The sequence below is a fragment of the Toxotes jaculatrix genome, chromosome 1 (assembly GCF_017976425.1).
Source record: "Toxotes jaculatrix isolate fToxJac2 chromosome 1, fToxJac2.pri, whole genome shotgun sequence".
Lineage (NCBI taxonomy): Eukaryota > Metazoa > Chordata > Actinopteri > Toxotidae > Toxotes > Toxotes jaculatrix.
In genome coordinates, this window is record NC_054394.1 from 3,657,787 (window position 1) to 3,678,036 (window position 20,250).

The window sequence follows — 20,250 nt, forward strand, 5'->3', positions numbered from 1 at the left end:
CCATGCCAGGCCCAATAAAGCAGCCTTGTGATGGAGCTTATGTGACACACTATCCCTAGGGCTCTGAGGTCTTTCTCTCCCTCACACACGTGCACAACACACAAACTCATGTGCACACAGTGCCTCATTTCCCTGGTGGTACTCTCCGTCAGATAGTGAAAGCTGCGCTCATTGCTGCGGGTGCGTGTGAGGTCTGTGTGTGGTCTAACGACGACACACTGTACAGTCAGCACTAGTGCTAGCGCTATTGATCCAGGTTGTCACCTTTGCATTTTATACACCAACTCATATTTCCAGTTGTAACAACCACCTACATCTGTTTTGAAATGTTTTGAACGCTGCTTACACTTGTAAAGTTGAGGTGAATCATTTTGAGTCAGTCGGGGCTGTGCTGTGCGTCACCCTAAATTAGAAAACCGCAGCAGAATACACAAAAGACTCATGTGCACAATCATACAATAATGAAATTTGAAAACACTGTTTCCGAAAAGTTTAACCAGACTCATATTCTTGGTTTGCTGCTCAGAAATCATGGTCATTTCCACAGCTTAATCATTTGATTGAGAGATTACGTAGTAAATATGCAATATTTCCTTAATATTACTCAATTATAATGTTGGCTGATTAAAGAGGTCTCATCTGTGTGCACGCGCTAACCCCCTGCTAACCTTCTGTAAAGCCCTAATCTGCTTCCTTTTAGACTGAGAACCAGTGAAAAATATCCTTGATTTCATACTTTTGTCAGTGTTTATAGCCTAAACTACTTTGTAACACTTGTCCGTAGAAATGAAACAGGTTTAGAAATGGGTCTCCTCCGAATGTTAAACATAATGTCTGTGAATAAAACCATCCTGTAAGGCTAACATGAAGAAGGGAAGTCAGAGTGGTCCCATTATACATCAGCTTGACAGTAGTGCTATGAGGCAGAGAAGAAGTTGGATGTTGCCTGTCATATAGACAAAAATTCATCTCATCTCACAACCCGTACGTTCTCTGCCTCACTTCTGCCCTCCGTTGCGCTGTTGGGAGACTGACGCACCTTGCAAGTGTTTCATTAGGCAAGGACAGGGGAATGGCTTTTTGTGAGTATGTGGTTACAGAGAGAGACCTTGACACAGGTGTAAAACCTCCTAGCCACATTTTATTAAAACAAATAAATCAATTAATACTAAAATTAGAAATAAAGTGTTCAAGCAAGTGCTTTTAACAGCAGAACATAACATTTCTTTTTATTTCAGTCTGGCTTTTGGATGTACAATAGCACTTAGACCGTCCTTCTCAGGGTGACTAATGACCTTTTAATGACTGCTGATGACAGGATGTGCTCAGTCCTTGTTCTTCTGGATCTTCTAGACCGTTGCTTTTGACTCAATCGATCACAGCATTCTGTTAGACAGGCTGAGGACTGGGCAGGAATATCTGGTACAGCTTTACACTTACTACATGGTTCTCTTTATACCTGTTAAATAGGAAGTTCTCTGCCTCCGTTTAATAACCATGTCATCTTTTTCTTCAATAGTATGGTGTCCCTCAGGGGTCAGCTTCGGGACCTATTTTATTTTCTCTGTACATGCTTCCCCTTGGACATATTATACATCTACATGGTGCTTCCTTTCTTTGTTTTGCTGATGACACACAGATGTACCTGCCTGTTAGAGCCACTGATCTTGGCATGCTGACTTCACTACATGACTTCCTATGTGAAACTGGATGGCAAATATTTCTGCACCTTAACTTAAACAAAACAGAAATTGTCCCAATAGGTTTCCAACATGAACAGTCAAAACGAATCCTGTCTTCTGCTGGTTTCCTGTTGGAACACCTCAGGCCTGTTGCAAAGAATCTTGGCATTTGGTTTGGTAACTTCTTCAGTCTTGTTTTTATCATCTGAGAAATATTTCCAAAATATGAGACACAGAGAGCATTTCACACACTTTCATCTCCTCATGCCTATTGCAACTGCGTCTTCACCTGCCTCAACCAAAAATCTATTAATTGTCTCCAGACTTTACTGAAGAGAAGTGACCACTTTTTATTTTAGCCTCCTTGCACTGACTCTCAGTATGTTTTAGAATTGATTTTAAGATCTTACTGTGTAAGGTCGTAAGGCTATTCATGGCCTGACCTCTTAGTTACATACAAGCCAGTACGTAGCCCGAGATCCTCGGGCAGAGGTCTTTTATTTGTTCCTGAGGCACGGCTGAAAACTAGAGGTGACAGAGTATTCTCAGTCAGAGCCCCGGAGCTATGGAATGAACTGCCTGAGGAAATCAGGTCAGCAGAATCAGTGACCTCTTTTAAAACTATTCTTAAAACATACTGTTATCAGAGAGCTTTTCCTGATTAATGCTTTATTCTCATTGATTGATTGCTTACTTAATCTTTTTTTTTTTAACTTTATTTCTTGATTTTGCTGATGACACTAATTGGTTTGATTTTTTTTTTTTTTTTTGCTAATTATTCTACATGGATTTAGTTTTTATGATCTGCTTGTTTTGAAGTTGTTGCCTTTAGTAAAGCAGTTTGTAATATGGGTTTAGAAAAGTGCTCCATTTGGTCAAGAACTTTGTCATTTTCCATTACTATTTTTGCTTTTTACAGAATTAGATTTTGTATTCTGATTTCAAAGCTGCCCTTAGAACTGTTGGTAAAACTTTTTTTCCCCTCAAAATAACTCATACTACATGTAATGGATGTACTTTTGCAGAAGAAGAATGGCAGTACAGGATATGGAAATGCCTTCAAAAGGAAAGGGAAACGTAGGAAGAAAGGAAGGAAGGAATTTTTTTCTGCTGATCTGGCCTTTCAGTTCTGCTTGCCAATTACTTCTCATCTCATTTGCTGCCACAATAAGCCATACTAAAATCAAGTCACCTGATGTATTTGCACATATTTTTTCAGCAGTGCAAGACCTGCAAGATAACATCAACTGAATGACTATGTGTGGTATGCACACATGCAATCTCTGCAGTTGCAATCATCCATCGTCTCATTTTCTCGCTTTTTCGATACCAAAAACACGGCTTCAGACGAATTGAGAAGGTCTGATTTTTTTTTCCCTTGCTTCCTCTCTCATTATCTATGTGATGTTTTGTGTCCTTTACTGTTGTTTATCATGACGGTTGGATTTAGTGAGGGAGTGTCATGCTCTTTCATCTATTTATTTAATTTCAGTTCAAGTTACAAGTTGCACATCAGTCTGTGGATGTCTGTGCATATATATTTGTACTTTGTCGTTCCAGAGAGGTATTCTGGAGAAATAATGTTCATTTCAAATTCAGCTAACTAATGTGGAAGAAGCAGAAGTATAAAGTTGGGCAACCTAAGGAGTTTCTTTCAGAGGGTGTGAGCGTAAGGATCTAATGTAGCTAAATAAAGAGCTTATGGATCAATATACACTGTGTACAGTAGGCTATAGCTAAGCTAAAAGTTTTAATTAACAGATGAGTCATCAGATGAAGAATAAAATCTGAGTATTCCATATCAAAATTACAATTAATAGCAATCACTGTTCCTGATAAGATGAGAGATAACTGGTCACATGACAAGAATCACAGTTTCCATGGCCTTTGATTGAAAAGGAGGTTAGACAGGGAGACATGGAGAGACAAAGAGACAACAGCAGGACCAGACAGAGAGCGGAGACTCTAGCAATCAGGTAACAATCTAGGATGTGAGCATCAATGCAATTTGGAGGAGCACATTTCCAGTCACAGCAAATATACATTTCAGATTACAACTTCTTCGTTATGTACGCTGATGTGCTTAAGTCTAAATTCGTACTTACAACTTTTTTTTTTTTTTTAAAAAGAAGTGATGTTCCACTAATTGGCATCCAAAAAATACAGATGAGACACTTTCAGCTTTGTGTTGCTTCCTTATTTCTTTCTTTTTTTGTTCTCTTTTCCCCTTTATTTTTGACTGAAGTAATTCTTTAAGCATAAATCCTATGTTAATCTTCATTGAGAATTAAAGGAGAAACTGAAGGAGAAAGTAAAACACAATTGGACGACACGATTGTAAGAGAAACCATTCCTGCTGCCTTGCCCCAGTTTGAACTGGTTTTCTTTTTGATATCTGTTTAGTGCATAAAACTCTCACACAGCATGTTTAAAGTTACATTAACGTCTCTCTAGAGGATTTTTTTTCTTTTTTCTCCCCTTTGTTTTTTGTCCAGAAGGATTAATTATCCTTAATGTATTAGGGTTGAGTAATTGGTCAGCCTCATACTCAGAGTATTTGGATAGTAATTACATAAAGACTTGCACAAAAGCACAATTTGATCTCAGTTCATGTCACGTAAAAGTGTTCAGGAAGGATTACAAATTTCAGATCACACTTTGCAATGTCTGAAAAAAGCTCAAGGTGATAAAGTGTAAACGTCTATCAGTCTCTCTCCCCCTGGAAGCTCTCTCTGTGAAAAAGTGTGAACTAACAAGTGTCCAGCAGCTTGTAACACAAAGGGCCATCTACACATGTTATTCAAGAGAAGCAGTGGAGTCTGGCCAGGCATTGCCGTTAAAAGGAGTGAGAGGGGGTAGAGCGAATGAGCCATGCTGTATAGTGATTTGCCATTTATAATTGGCCCGCAATGGTAGATGGTGGCTGGCAAGGACTTTTTTTTTTTTAAACACAATCTGTGCCTGCGGTCGGGGCGATGCATCGCTAATGACAGAAAGCCAGAGTGGTGTGGAAGCACAACAGCGCTTGGTGGCTACAAGGCCAGTACTCGCAAATATGTTCACAATCAGATCTCAGACAGATGATGTTTCATGGTAACAGATCATAAAATTGTGGGTGGTTTTTATTTTAAGTGCTTATTTTCACAAGTGAAAAATTGTCAGCAAAAGTCACATTGCACATTAAGGAGATTAAATACTTTGCCAGTTCTCCAAATTAAACAACAACAAAAAAAAAAAAGATATTTTTAGTACTGTTTTTATTGAAATTCATGATCACCAGGGTTTCTTGAGTAAATTGATAAGCCTCACCCACTGCTAGCCAGCCAAAGGAAAGAAGGAATATGATAATGGGAGCCTGCTAAGCACGTGAGCAGTAATTACTTGGTTGAGGTGAGGGAACAATTGCAGTCATTATCAAATGAAACCAATGTTGAGGAACAGCGGTCTCCTGTGCCTGTGTCCGAAGTTTTGTTGGCCCTTCCATCCACCCCAGCCTCCTCCATCTGCAGAATTTGTGGCCCAATGACAACATCACACTGTTTCCTCTTCTGACAAACAAGAGTCACAGTCCCTCTGACAGCTGGATGACTTTGTCAACTGTATTTATACATATGTACATATGTCTTTTTTGGGCCTTTCCTAAAACAACTGATGGTGTTGTTTTTCTGGGAAGGACAGTCTCAGCAATTTGTGTCCGCATTAACAGAATGGGACCCTACCAAACCTGATTAGAAAGTAATTTGGACGCTGCCTAACTTTCATACCAGACTGGTTCTTGGTTATTAACAGTAAGTGGACCTGTGACCTCTAGCTGGGGGGAGTGTCATGTTCAAGAGTGCTAGGGCAGTATTTGTTGAGGGAGTGTGTTCTTCCCTTAACTTTCCCACCCACTTTTCCCAGTCTTTCAGTTTGGAGAATAAAATCAGCAACCTTCCCCAAAACCTCTTGTCTAATCTCCAGATTACACCCCCCTCACAGTGCAGGGGAGGGACGCTCAGGCAGGCAGAACAGGGCCCAGATGCCCAGCTCTGGATAAGGTTTTTTGATAGAGCCCCCACCACCACCACTTCACCCCCATCTCTTCTCCTTCCCGATGCCTTCTCCATAAACAATGAAAAGTTAATGAAGAGGTAACTTAATGATGTAATGAATATGGCGGAGCCCAAGGTCAAAGCTGGCTACAGTCTGGAGCTGGGCACAAGACAGGGCCAGGTGATAACACATGGTTTTATATGCCTCTCTCTCTCTCTCTCTCTCTCTCTCTCTCTCTCTCTCTCTCTCTCTCTCTTTCTCTCTCTCTCTCTCTCTCTTTCTCTCTCTCTCTCAGACAGACAATCACAGCAGTACAGTCTCAGTATGTATGTAGATCTTAATATTATTTGTCAACTGGAATTGTGAGAACAGACCCTGGTTTTGAATTGTATGCAGAAATATGCTTTGTTGCTTACATCTGTGCATCTATATCTTTTGTGTGTGATGAAGGGAGATGTGTGTGTGTGTACTTGTGTGTGTACTTGTGTGTACTTGTGTGTGTAGGAATGGAAGGATAAGGGTGTTTGAAGTACTGTGGGTAGTAAGAGTAGTGGGGTGTTTATGCATGTTTTTAAGTTTCCGTGTGCTTGTGCAGCTGTGTGCGTTTGTGGCTTTTGCATTCTTTCTTGTGTGTGTACAATAAGTGTGTGTGTGTTTGTGTGTGTGTGTTTGGCAGCACAGGGGCTTGTTCTGATGTTGGAGCTGGTGATTAAAAATTGAAAAGGGTTGAATGACACAGTAGAAGATTTGGCATCACCAGGTACAATCGATAGAACTCTGGTGAATGGCCACTACCCCTGCTTGTTGGGCTGGAGGGCACTTGGGAATGTGTTTTTGTGTGTGTAAAGCAGAGAAAGTGTGTTAGGGGTGCGTACATTATGACTTTAAATAGTCAGTAAACCAATTACACTTTAAAAGGACATTATTTTCCTTGCAACACTCTTACCTTGAGTTTGATTTAGACAAGCCTTGCCACAGTGTTAAAAAATGTCTGGAGTACATAGTGTGTAAGCATCTGTCTGACAGTGGCTGGTCTTATGTGTAACAGGAAAGAAAAACGCCAGCACATCCAATTCATTGGGAAAAGAAGTACATGACTTAAATCAAAAGAAGAATAGGTAATGACAGTACGTGAGAGAAGGAAAGATGATAAGAAAGGAGGGAGAGGATAGGAGTTCTTAGTGTGCAGCTTAGCCAGCAGCTAGGTGCTCTCCATCTTCGATCTGTTTGGCCTCCGCCAGGCTAAAGAAGTGTCTACCTCTCACTTTATCCCCTTATAGCCTCTCACACTACAACATATGGGAGAGGGGAGGAGGAGACTTAGAAAGGGCTGAGGAGGATACAGAGGGAGGAAAGGCAAGGAAAGGAGAATGGCAGCTAGAAGGAAAGAAAAAGAAGGGATGGGAATGGTGGTGGGGGTGAACCAGGAAGAGAAAGATAAATATTTCACATATGCACACGGTTTTGGAAGCCAAGGAATCTGTATTTTTAGCGGACTGGTTAGCCAGCATGCAGATGTTCACTGCAAAAAAATAAACTCTAATGAAAATACAAATCAGTATGATGAAGATCGGCAGGCTAGCTAACTAGCTTTGATAACTTGCAGTATATAGGCTTTATAATAATAGCTAACTCCTCTGTTATACTTTGTGACACAAAGGACAACTTGTCTGGAGTCTGGTGTAAAATTGTGTTTCTCTGGATCTGCCTGTTGATCTTAACCTCCACAAATGATATCATTGCTGCATCTCTAGCGGCCCCAATAATAAGAAACAAGTTTTTAATTGAACCATAAATATTCCACCCGCTTACATACTTTAGCCTGTCTGGTCAGAGGCTTTACTTAAGTGAAGTGTAGCATTTATAAATCACAGGGAACAGACGTAGCCAGCAGCACAGACATACAGCTACAGCCAGCATACAGTGTAAAGGCCAGCATAGGGTCATGTTGGTGGTTTGCTTTCAGAATAAAATTTTTTTGTAGATTCAACCTTTCTCACTTGAATCTACAGGGAAAATAAGAATGTTTTCTCGTATGTGTTTCTCATCATGGTGATATCGCCAAGCATTTAATACAGTGCAGCTTTTTCTGGTGGCAGTGTAAGGTCTTGCATGCATTTTCACACATGAAATGTTGGCTTTGTGAAAAGATTATTTGTCTTTTAAAATTTGAAATCGTTTAAAAATACTGTTGTTATTTTTAGTATACACACAAGTTGCATACAGAATAGGCTCAAAAATTGTTCACTTTCAGCCAAACCGCCTTGTTATTTCATTAATAAATCCTGACAATGCTAAAAGGCCATTTTATAATGATTTTCCCTAAGATGATGTGAATGTGTTGAAGGAAAAAAAATGGAAACATCGATCTGCCTTGTAAAGCACTGACTCGCAATGTGGAGTATGGAGATCACATGTAGTCCTTTCTCATGGTGAAAAGAATTTTGAAAATATTTTTTTAACATACATTTTTCTATACAAATCTGCTTAGTCACCAACTAAACTAAAAACAGACCAACCATAGACACGAGCACCTGGTTAAATTCCTGAACCCACTGTGAGCTGAGCAATGGTAGCTGAGAAAAAAAAAACTTACAATAGCGTTGGATAATTATTCCCAGGTGAAAAAAAATTCTTAAAATAAAAAGAGTGACATTTCAGACTAGGGTGATGCAGGGTGATTAGGTCAGCCAACAAGATGTAGATTCCTATATAGTTAGCATCACAGCTGTTCCTAGAGGCTATTTACCTTTGGTCCGACTCAGAGAGAAGAATTTGAAATGATTTGTGTAAAAATCATATTTATTTGGAAAGCTGTAGAAAGCTCACACTGATTGCCCCGATATGCTGTTTTGCACGAGTCTTTGTTTCCCCCAAATTTACACAATGGAGTTGGCAAATTCAAAAGTCAGAATGGCCTACAGAGCCACAATAGCCACATTTATGGGAAATACACTTGGTTGGAATAAACTGGAATTATAGTTTAAATACTGCTGTTCAATAGGTGATTATTTTAAGGTCTTTACTAATTTATTTTAAGGTTACTCTTCTCTATAAGGAGCTCATAGGTCAGGTTCAACTAGTAAACAGCCATGGAGGAGGGTTTCAGTGACTTACTTGTTCAACAGTTCCTGGTAACTATCAGGGAACAGGGAAAATAAGGTGCAGATGCTGTTCAGTTGGTGTAAGTAACACAATCAGAACATGACTGTGACTTTTTGTGTTTAAAAAAAAAATTGTACTTTGGTCTAAAGAGTGCTTGCCTTTGTCAGTGTAGGTGTGCTTTATGTTGCACTGGAAATGTTTATAGGACTGCTGAAGTGTGGCCAATCCTTCCAGTGTAACTCTGTGATCATTTGGTCCCATTTTTTTCTGGACATGCATTAAAGTAGCCAAATGTCAGAAGACACAAAAGGCAGGATGAGGCTGCTGTACAGTGTGTTAAAGTGTCAAAAGCAAGTTGTTTGGCCTTCATTCCTTGAGTCTATGCTGTGTGTACCTCTATTATAGTAGGTCGCGGTGTGTCTGCTTTGTACACAGCAGTGCCCATGGCATCACTCACACTAAACCTCTATTGAGATCTTTTTGTTGAAGTGTTTTTTGGTGGCTCAGCAGGCTGCAGCAGTGCAGCTATACTTGTTCAGAACCTTTGTATGAGTCATTCTCTCCCTCTCGTGCATGTTTTTAATGTCAATCTTCTCTGTGCGCTAAAATCGGAATATACTAAACTTAGCATCTGCGATCCATCTGATCTGCTGGACTGCAAGCATGATAATGCACTGGCACCATAAGGCACCGTAGATATTATATTATAAGCGTGGATGCTCTATTATTATATGATAAGAACAGAGTATCAGCTGCGAGTGCTTTATGAAGGTCATGGAATTGAATCAGAAATATTTCAGTGTTGACCTGGACTGTTTCGCATATTATTCACAATATATTATCACTTTGGCTGCTTTCTCTTTTAAAAACCCATACCATAGCTTGAATGTGGTTTTAATATGCATTGAGGGTTTATGTTTATAAGGGATTCTGTAACTAAGATGTGCATAAGATAAGTTCACAGTGAACATAAACATGTGCTTTATTGTCTGGTTTCAATATAAACTTGTCTTCTGTCTAATGTCCAACTTTGCCGTTGTTCACGTACGAAGAAAAAAACAGGACAAGTCAGAAGTGCAAGACTGTGTAGAAATGTAGCTGCTAATGTGCTGACAGCATACACCAGCTTAGCCATCCACTTTTAAAACTCAAATGCAGCTTCCAGTCTACTGAGTTATCAAATCAGTTTCTTTAAGAGAAAATGTTGCATGTTGTGAAACCACTGTAGAGCATGATCAGCACGTTCAACACAAGAGATTTGCTGAAATAGACAATCACAAAACGCAACAGCACGCTCAACATGTGGGTTTTGATAGGGCTCTCAGTTCTAAGATCTTCCAAGTTGTATTGTTAGCCTGCGAGAAACACCTGTGTGTGCTGTACACTGTGTTAACTCTGGGTCATTTTGACGAAGTGTAAACACGCAATCTCCCCATCAAATTCCATTAAACTCTGTAAGAACACAAACACACACTCCAAAAAGAAGCCCCCAAGCAGCGGCATTAAACAAGTGCTCTCATTTGGACATAAATAGTGTGATCTTACTCTCATAAATCATGCTGAGATTGTACATTTGGCCCAGGCAAAGGCTTCAGGTTCGCACAGACCTTCTGTAAACAGGTTCTCCTTCAGCCTCTCACAACTTCAGTATGAGTCAGTAGATGTGTGAGACTGTGTTTGTGTGTGTATATATGTGTGTATGCAAGGTTACTGGGCTTGATCCATTTTAAAAAGAGTCTTGCTGTAATCAAAAACAATAACCGCTCAAAGCATAAACTCTTCCAAAGCCCCCCTCTACACACTCCCCCACCCTCCCCTTGAAGTATGAAATAATATTCTGTGTGTGGGCCCTGGCCGAATGCTGAGAACGCAAACATTTCACAATAAAGTTGTTTAAATAAAGGCCTTGGCATAGATGGCTGGGAGATAAAGGACATGCTGCGTTAATTACAAGCGCCCGTTAAAATAAACTGCCGGTATAAAATATGACTCTCCCTCTCCCATTCTTGGGGATTTGAACCTATAAAATGTCACTGAGGTGTGTACCTCAGATGTGCTGTTTGGAGACCAAACACAACAGCAGCTCTTCTGGTTGGAGATTGGAAAAGAGTGATACGCAGACAGACAAAGAAAAAGAAAGAGGGGAACGGGGCAAGAGCCGCGGAAAAACACAACAGAGCTCTACAATCAACAAAGAAAGCAGTGTTTACTCTGCATTTAAAGACTTATGAATTCTTCTCGCCCCCGCCTTGCCATTGCGTGGCATTAGCTGAAAGGGAAAATAGCCCAGTTAAGCACCCGGTTTATTATTCTTCAAACTCTTGTCTGAAAAGTAATATGCTTTAAAGGCACAGTAAATGTGCTGGTGCTCTCCCCCTGTATCTGTTTCAGTCTTTCCCTTACCAAGCGGTATGTGTGTGAGTGTGTGTGTGTGTGTGTGTGTGTGTATAAGTGAGTAAAGTTACATCGCAAAGAGAGGCAGAGAGATGGATTATTTTTCCTGAAGGATGGACTTAAGTTTCTGCTCTCTGCTGCTGGGTGGCCCACTCCTCTTTAGCCGTGTTAACATAAGAATAGAGTGGTGGCCAGGGGGTGAGGGAGGGGAAGGAGGGGTGGGGTAGCTGGGTAGCCGGTTTAAATTATTCTGCGCCTCCGCTGCTGCATAGCAGGAGCTGTTGTTATCCACTTAGAACATCAGACAATTTGTTCCTTCTCCCGCTCTCTTCTCTCCCTCTCTCACCCCTGTAGGCGTCTTTATTCTGGACCCTTTGTACCAGTGTTATGTTATAACGCCTGTCCGGGCCAGGATGTACCCTCTGCCCTGCTCCTTGCATGCTTTTCCTATCCTGCATTTTTAATACAGATAACTTGAGTGGCTTTGAAATCTAGTCTGATTTTAACCCCTTCAGATTTCTTCTTTTTTTTTGTTTTTAGTTGATTGGCATGATGATGTGTTTTACCTCTGAGCTAAACTAATCAAGCCTCCATTGTAGTGAAAGATTCTGCCCCTGTGAAGATTACCTCAAAAATCTAAATATCAAATGTTAACTCTCCTTACCGCGGGCTGTCATCCAAGCTCAGTGACGAGCACTGTGACGCTTGCAGGCCCAGATGAGGAATGCAGTTATGAGGAGATGTTTGTATACATTTAGCCTGCGCCTTGGAAAGCAGCGATGGTGGTTGAGCACAGCTTAAAGACATCTGGATGCGATGAAATGCCATTTGTCTAAACAATCAAGAGTCTTACCAAAGCCACCCAACGTGTGCTGTGCTTTTAGTACATACTTGTGCAATGTGCTTCAACAGAAACTGTTATTGACAAATATTTCATTGCGACAGCCTCATGAGAGCTCAAAACAAGTTTTTTTTTTTTTTTTAACATCATTCCAGCTCACTGCTGTAAAAATAAAGCATTTGTGACTAGTGTGTTCTTGAGGATGGATGAGATGCGGTCAAGTTCATTTAAAAGGGGGGAGGGGAGGTGGAAATAAAGAGAGACATAAAACCATGGTGGCATTTGATTGTAAGTAAGACTGAGACAAATCACAGAGATTGTAATCTAAATACTTAAATTTAATGCTCATTCTTCTTACTGAAAAATGGGGGAAAATGGTGAATAACAACTGCTCATATCTTGTGGTTGACCACCAGCTATCACTGCAACAAAGCATTCGAGAGAGTTTAAATGAACTTGTCTTGCAAAAGATACAATATCAACATGTCAGGATGGATTTTCTGGGCACGCTGAAGACACAGAATCACAGGATAAACACCCAGACACAGAATGAGCCATCGTGTGTCAAAAGAAATGCCACACCTATAGATTTATTTCCTCCTTAATTCCATTTAAACAAATGGTTTGGGCAGTCATGGCAGCTAATGCTCTGACTATGCCAGTGGTGTGTGTGTGTCTATGTGTGTGTGTGGTGGTGGTGGTGGTAGTGAAGGGGCAGGCAGACATGACTAGGATAATAAGCGTCATGGAATCTAATCAGATTTCTAAGAGGAATTGATTGTTGTGAGGCAGCCGGTGCAGGAGTGGGGTTGACAATAAGCTGAAATTTAAGTGTTAATTTTTATGCTAATCCTCTGGCATCTCTGTGTGATGCAATTTGGTCCAGCAGCCCCTCGACTTTGCGCCGCAGATATGAAATTGTCCCGCGCACAGAGAAAATGTCAGCTTGCCAGACCCTGAAAGCTTGTAATTTATTAGGTATGTTTCTATTAGTATGTGTCACAGTTGTTAGAGAGCCACATGCGCAGGCAGGCAGCCACACCACCTCATTCTCTCCCTCCCTTCCTCTCTCTCTTTCTCTCTATCTCACTCTTTCTTTTCCTCTACCCCAACTTGTCTCATCCTCCTTTCTCCAGCTTTTTCTCCCCACATTACTATCCACTTCTTTAGCACACATGCACAAGCGCGCACGCTCACACACACACGCACGCACGCACACACACACAATGACACACACCATGCTTGTTCTTAAGATGGTCTCGGCTCAGTGGCTGCTACACTGGGGCCTTAATGTATTATCATATATCGGGTGGTCCTTGCCCCCTGGACAAAAGGCTATTTAATACAATTTAATGACATTCCCAAAGATTGGCTGTGGCGGTGGTGTTGGTGGTGGTGGGGGGGGAGAAGAATTAAAAAAAAAAAAAAAAAAAAAAAGAAAGGAAGAGGCCCAGATTAAAATAGCATCTGTGTTTTTCATGGCTCACCCATGCAAACACTGCAGTGTAAAATGTATGACTTTCCCTCCTCTTTCTCTGTGTGTTTCTCGATCTGTGTCTCTAGTTGCAGAATAAGGTCTAGTTGGGGGGCTTGATAGATCTAATGATGAATAGACTTTGAAAATCACCTTCTATCCGGGCCTTGGCAGGCTGCCTGAGGTGTCCAATTGTGGAGGAAACACTCTTTTACTCTTTACTTTTTTGCTTAAGTAAAATTAGTAATACCACAATGGTAACCAAAAAAACAAACAAACTACTATTCCACAGTGGAAATCAGGGAGGTATAACCCTTAAAATTGTCACCATATCAAAGCACAATTTTTGATACTATGTATGGTTGTATTTTCAACAACAGCCTTTCAGTGCATTTACATTCTCCTTTCCTGTGCAGTATTCAAATTGTGTACCCATACACAGGGGATTGACAGGAAATAATTTGTGCATGTATTGGACATGATACAGAAGATAAAAGGCAGTTCATGTGCACATTTCACTTATAATGTGGAAAACATATTTCCAACTGAACTCTGGGGCCCAGTGTCTCCCAAAAATACTTGAACATATTGGCAACAGTAAAACTATTTTGAAAGACACGTAATGCCACAAAGTTTACATTTAAAAAAGGAATCAACACAAGGAAACATTCAGCGAATGTGTGTGCAAAGTTTAAAAATGTTCACACTGAACATATTTGCGAAACTGCTCCTGGAAAGTAGGATTAACGTTTTTATAGGTATCAATGGAGGGTGCACGTGCGGCACCCCACCAGCCACAAAGCTTAACGCAGCAAGTTTGAGTCGGCAAGCTTAATAAATATAATTACATATTGGAAATGATCAAATGAAATAGCTTTTACTTTTAAGCATTGTAATATTATTTGAAATGAAGATGTGCAGTATGAAATTAACTATCAATATGAATCTAATTTGTGTTCTCTTTCTGAATGGGCACCACCCCAGCCATGCAATACATACTGTTTCAACACTAGCTGCTCCCTGATACCACCTGCATGTCATACATGTGAATGGGTGTAAAAAAGGGTGCAGAAGATGGCACCCTAAATAAATAATATTAAAATATAGGCACAATAAAACAATTGAATTAATGAGTAATTGGGTGAGTACCCACTAAGGACCTCACGAAAGCAAGGCTATCCCTGTTTGTATTTCTCACTCTGTCAGTAATTGTACGTTATTGTTAAAGACAGAGATTCAGCCACTCTATTTCACTCCAAGTATTAAATTAGGTCTAATATTTGTGATACTCAATTGTTAAGTAAATGTAACAGTTCTCAATAGTTAAAGCTTAGTGTGGTGAGCTAGACAAGAGCGTTGCTAATGAATATGCAGAAACCATCGCTGCCTGTAACCCCCACCCCAACGCTGTCTCCTACAAATTACGTTTCTATACAACTAAACTGCAACAGCAAATACCTTTTGTAGGAAATGTAATCACTGGTTGGATTATGTTCAGAGGCAATGTATTTTTTGAATGAATGAAGTGCTACATTTATTAACAGCAGCTGAGTTGCCTAGAGGTGGTTAGGGTGGATGGTGGGCGTACAAAGCGCCACACCAGAGACCAGGTTCCCATCCACAGAGTCCCGGCTGTGGATAGGTTTAGGCAACAAAAGCACTTTGGTTAAGGTTAGTGAAAAAAAGTTGTGGTTTTGGTTATATGTAAATAAACACGTTATGTCTGAAGTCACGGTGAACTTTTTCTGTATTAAATCAGATCACAGTCGTTCCTCAACCTTAACCAACTACTGTGAGTCTTTGAACGTTTTATAATAATCCAATGTGTCTATCCGACTTGTCTAACATAAATTAACAAGATATCCTCATGTTAAAAGAAAAAGTAAACTGGTCACAAATACTTTTCTTACAAAATATATTTGTCGCTGCACTTTAGTTGTATAGAATTTATAATATATAATTTTTAGAGAAGGGTTTGCTCTTTAAGGTAATTAATCAATAGCTGATCCCAGTGGGTATGTTTAGGCAAAACACTTTGCTAAGGTTTGAAAAAGGTTTTTGTAAAATTTTGAAAAAAAAAGTGAGCATTGACAGAAACATAGGACGCATTTACTTTTTCAATTTTTAACCAAACCACAATCTTTCCCGCACCTTAACTGAAGAATTTTTTGAGCCTGAACCTGATCACATTCAAGTCCTGCCTGGTATAAATATGCAGAACTTCATGGACTGGAAAAAAATATTGCCAGTGAACATAATCCATGCAGCAATTACATTTCCTCCAAAATATATTGGATAGTGTTTAAACATAACTATTAGGAGACAGAGTTGCTGCGAGCTGTATCAGTAATAAAACACGCTGCTGCTGTTCCCACCAGTCACCACAGGTGTCAGCCAGGACTCAAATCTGAAGAATTACGACTTCAACAAAAATGAAAATACATATTATGCACAATGCCCCCTCTCAGAGTGATACAGTATTATATACAGCAAATGATAATATTGTAATATCTTCATTATTGTATTAACACGTAAGCACCATTTTAATGTTATTGCTTGGGGTGATGCTAATTTTCATTATTTTAGCAATTTGGTTTGGTCTGTATCTGTATCTTGTGAGCTCATCATGTGATATTTATGTGAAATATGATATTGCCAAAGTAAACCAGTAAATATAGCTGTCAAATCAATGTATTAGAATAAAAAGTGCAAAAGTTCCCTCTAAATCGTAGTGATTAGTACCATAAAATAAAAAATACTCCACTAAAATATTTCAAAATTGTACTCAAACACATGACTTGAGTCTGAGTACTTTCATCAGTGAGGGATAACAGAAGAAAGGAGCGGGACACTTATTTTTCCCTGGAATTCTATTCTATTCTATTGTATTCTATTTTTAGTTATCTCCCTCTTTATGTTTAAACACTGCTAACATCGCTGTGCTCCCTGCTCAGATATTGAGTGGTACTGGAAAGCCAGTCAAAACCGTACTCAGTGGGCCCAGAAAACACTGTGAAAGGTTTGGATGCAATTCACATATAGGTCAATTAAATGCAACAACATCTGCTCTCTCCCTACCATTTGCATATAGCATTCATATGTTAATGATGTCCCTTTTTTTTCTGCATGTGTGTGTATGTGCATATGTGTTTATGTGCGCTATTTGTTTCTCTCTGTGTGTAATTTTTTTTCTGTACTTCCTCCCCTCCTCCCAGTCTCTTTGTATCACCAAACAAAAAGAGATGCAGAAAATTTGGATTCATACTTCCCTTTTAAAAAAAAAACAGATACGCCCGTCCTATTTTCACTTCCTCTCGCCTGACGATTAAAGGGGAGGTTAGACGAGTGCCACAGTTGTTCCATTGCCGTGCCCCTGATTTCGACAAGAAGCCCCTTTAACAGCAGAGAAGGCAAGGCCCTATCTCTTCTCCAAGCAGCTTAATGCTTTATAAATCAATGATGACACAGATGGACTAGCGATAATCTATTTAGAATGCCTCACAGCAAATATTGTTGTGCAGATGATTAGACAGACAGTTATTTTAACTCAGACCCCTAAACCCAATCTTCCGCTTCTCATGATGCTCCTCAGATTTATAGTAGTAATTTGGGATTTGATATTTTTGTTATATGAAATAAATTTGGCAAAAAAGAGATGTACAAAATGGTCGATAATTAAAAGTGAAATCAAGTTGTGGCAGGGTGGCGTGTGTCTTTGTGTTTGTTTGTGTCTGCGCATTTGTGTGTAAGAGAGAGGGTACGTGTGTGTGTGCGTGTGTGTGTGTGTGTGTGTGTGTCTGTGTGTGTGTGTGTATTTGGGCAGCTTGAGGAACAAAAGACATGAAGAGGTGCTGGTGTCTGTGCCAAGGCCATAATGATAAGGCATGTTTCTTTAAAGAAGGGGGAGACAGACCTTTAGCAGAATTATATCTCCAGGGCGTGTGTGTGTCTGTGTGTGTGTATATGTGTGTGTTTTAGACAGTCTAGTGACACAAGGGGGGTTAATGGCAATCCAGGATCTCTGCCCCTTTTCATGGTCGATGGGTCTCAATTTGGCGTGCAGGGGTGGAGAGGAGGAGGAGGAAGGGAGGAAGAGGAGGAGGAGAAAAGAGCAGAGGAGGAGTGCAAAAATGAAGTGGAGGTTGTCAGACGTGGCAGCTGCTTGGAGGCCCTGATAAATATAAGCCCTTATTGATCGGTTGAAAATGAAAGATCCCCGAGTGGCGTGCAGTATTTAGCTTCTTGTCTGCCTCACGTCAGCGGTGGCCTTGCCTTGGAGGGATAGATTTTCAGCTGTGCCTCCGGGCACCAGAGCGAGCCAGCTTTGATTTCATCTTTAACCTTTTTCTGGCTGCATTCCCTTGACCTCTGCAGCGTCGCTTGCTGAATTTGTTAGATTTTCATCTCGACATTGACCCCTGCCCCACCTCATCTTCTTTTTCCTCTCCACACGTCACTGTCTTCTTCTTCATGCTGTATCCCCTGTCCATCTTTCTCTTCGCCTCTTCAGGTCTATATTTCATTATCACCTCGGCTTCTAATCTACCCCCTCCACTGTTTCTCCCTCTAGGTGGCCATTCCAGTAAGCAGTAGTCAGTCAGGAGGGACAGTGAGAGGCCAGTTGATCCTGACAGACAGGTTGGACTCCAGTATGCAGTTGGTGTGTTAAGGTAAGCTCACACACAGTTCATACCTTAACCTGCAGCAGAATGTTCTCGACTTGAAGATTTTTCACATTTTCCCTAACCCTGTGTGATATTTGCTTCTCACACTGTAAGGATAAAAGAACAAGGCACATACACACAAACAAACGCACACAAACAGCCACACACTCCAACTGTTCGTCATTCACTCACCATTTAGTCTTATCCCCAAAGGCACTCCGTCTTAAACCAAAACACACACACGCACACAGAGACAGTCACACAGCTACAGTACACTGCTTGCTATGTGCGCAGACAGAACTTGTAACAATCTGGATTGTGATAATCTATGATAATCATCCACCACATGCCACCTAAAAACGCACATGGGTGGCATTCAACACCCACACTGGCACATTGCTTCCGTGCATCTTGCCTCCCTTTCCTGCTCTCCCCAATGTCACTACCTCCAGCGTCAATGTCACTACTTTGTTCCTTACTTCTTTTTTATGTATGAGGAGGTTTGCGCTATAACACACCGCGAAGGGGGAAATAGGAACGAATCTTGAACAATTTATGTTTGGCATTAGTGTAATTGAATCCCACTCGTATATCAAAGAAAGAAAGTTGCGAGGTGTGGGTGATATAAATGCAAGCTAGGGATCCATGAAAACACGGATCTGTCCCTCCCCTTTTCCTTGTCTTCTGAACAATGTCTCCCATCTCTTTTTTTATTCTCGCTCTCTCTCTCCCCTCCTTTAGCTAGATGGATGATAAATTCCCAGCCAGAGAGCCAGCAACAGCTGTTGGCAGACAGGCCTGATATGAGAATAGCAGCATAGGATGAGCAGGCATTAAAAATTAATATGCTATTTAGCCTAGGTGTATTTTAGGTATTTGACATTTTCATGTCCGGGACAGACAAAATTTATTCATAGTACAGAAAAAAAATAAAATAAAAATAGGAAGAGAGGAATAGGTGTAGGGAGGGGGCGGAGGGGGATAGGGGGCATAGAAAGGGGGATGCAGGGAACACTAAGTGGGTTGGGGGAGTGGAGGGGTGGCACCACCTTATATGTAAAGTAGAACATGAGAAGGCTGGTAATAATGATCACATTACACAAGTGGAAACCGTTGTCCAGCAAAGCTCCTTCAGTTTTATCATCTCATGGATGGTCCACCTGAAAGACAGGTGTATGTGCAAACAGTACAATAGCTAGTCTAACATTTAAATGCTGAAGACATGTTGATGCAATATCTTGTGCTATAACTGAAGACCTGTGTAGTCCTCTTTCACTGCTCCCATGTTGTGTGAAATCAGTACTTAAATAACTTCTAATATCCATTTACAGTAATATTCAAAGCTGGTTACATATTGTGTTTTCCACTTGGTTTCTCAGCCAAATTGTTTTTTCTATTCATGACATTTTAATATTTATTCAGTTTTAAAAGAACATTTGGTTGTTGCAGACTGACCTCAGGAGAAAAATGCCAGTTTTGTTCTGTGTTCAAACGCTTCAAACAGGACAGTTTTTTCAAACCCTGTCCATCCATGAACAGAGACAGTGGTTGCAATCTCCACCCATATGAGACTGTCCATTATCATGCGGCCAAAATTCCATACTTGGTCATGTGTTAGTAAGTGGAGCTTGTGATGAGAATTTCTTGTCAACCTTCATTTACATTTTCCTGACAAGCAAACTCTTGTGGTCGTGTGAATAACAACTATTTTCTCTCAGAAGCAAATGGTGGAAGTAGTGTGACTTTACACCACAAAACCTGCATGGAAGGAGATCGAGTATATGGTTTGCTCAACCAAGCATGTGACTGCTGCTCGAACCCCCCCCCCCCCCCCCCCCCCCCACCCATTTTTTTTTAAACATTTGTTATTGGTTTCTTTTAAACATGACCATGTTCTTTTTCTAGCCTTAACCAAGCAGTTTTTTGTTCCTAACCAGTTCTTAACTACAGTCAGACCAAATTAATCCCTTCTCTCAGGTTAGAAAATGTCGAGATTGTTTTAGAGGGAGGTGACAACTTGTTGAGTGTTGAATGACATGAAAAAGATGACAGGTTTGG

At 40.5% G+C, this 20,250-nt stretch overlaps 1 protein-coding gene across 1 annotated transcript in view; it reads left to right on the forward strand.

The window, feature by feature from the left end:
* znf536 (zinc finger protein 536) overlaps positions 1 to 20,250 on the forward strand; it is a 205,201-nt gene that overhangs the window by 65,948 nt on the left and 119,003 nt on the right. Inside the window, exon 4 of the mRNA XM_041033530.1 lies at positions 18,099 to 18,198. The gene's annotated coding sequence lies outside the window, so the exon portion shown is untranslated. The remainder of the gene's footprint in view (positions 1 to 18,098; positions 18,199 to 20,250) is intronic.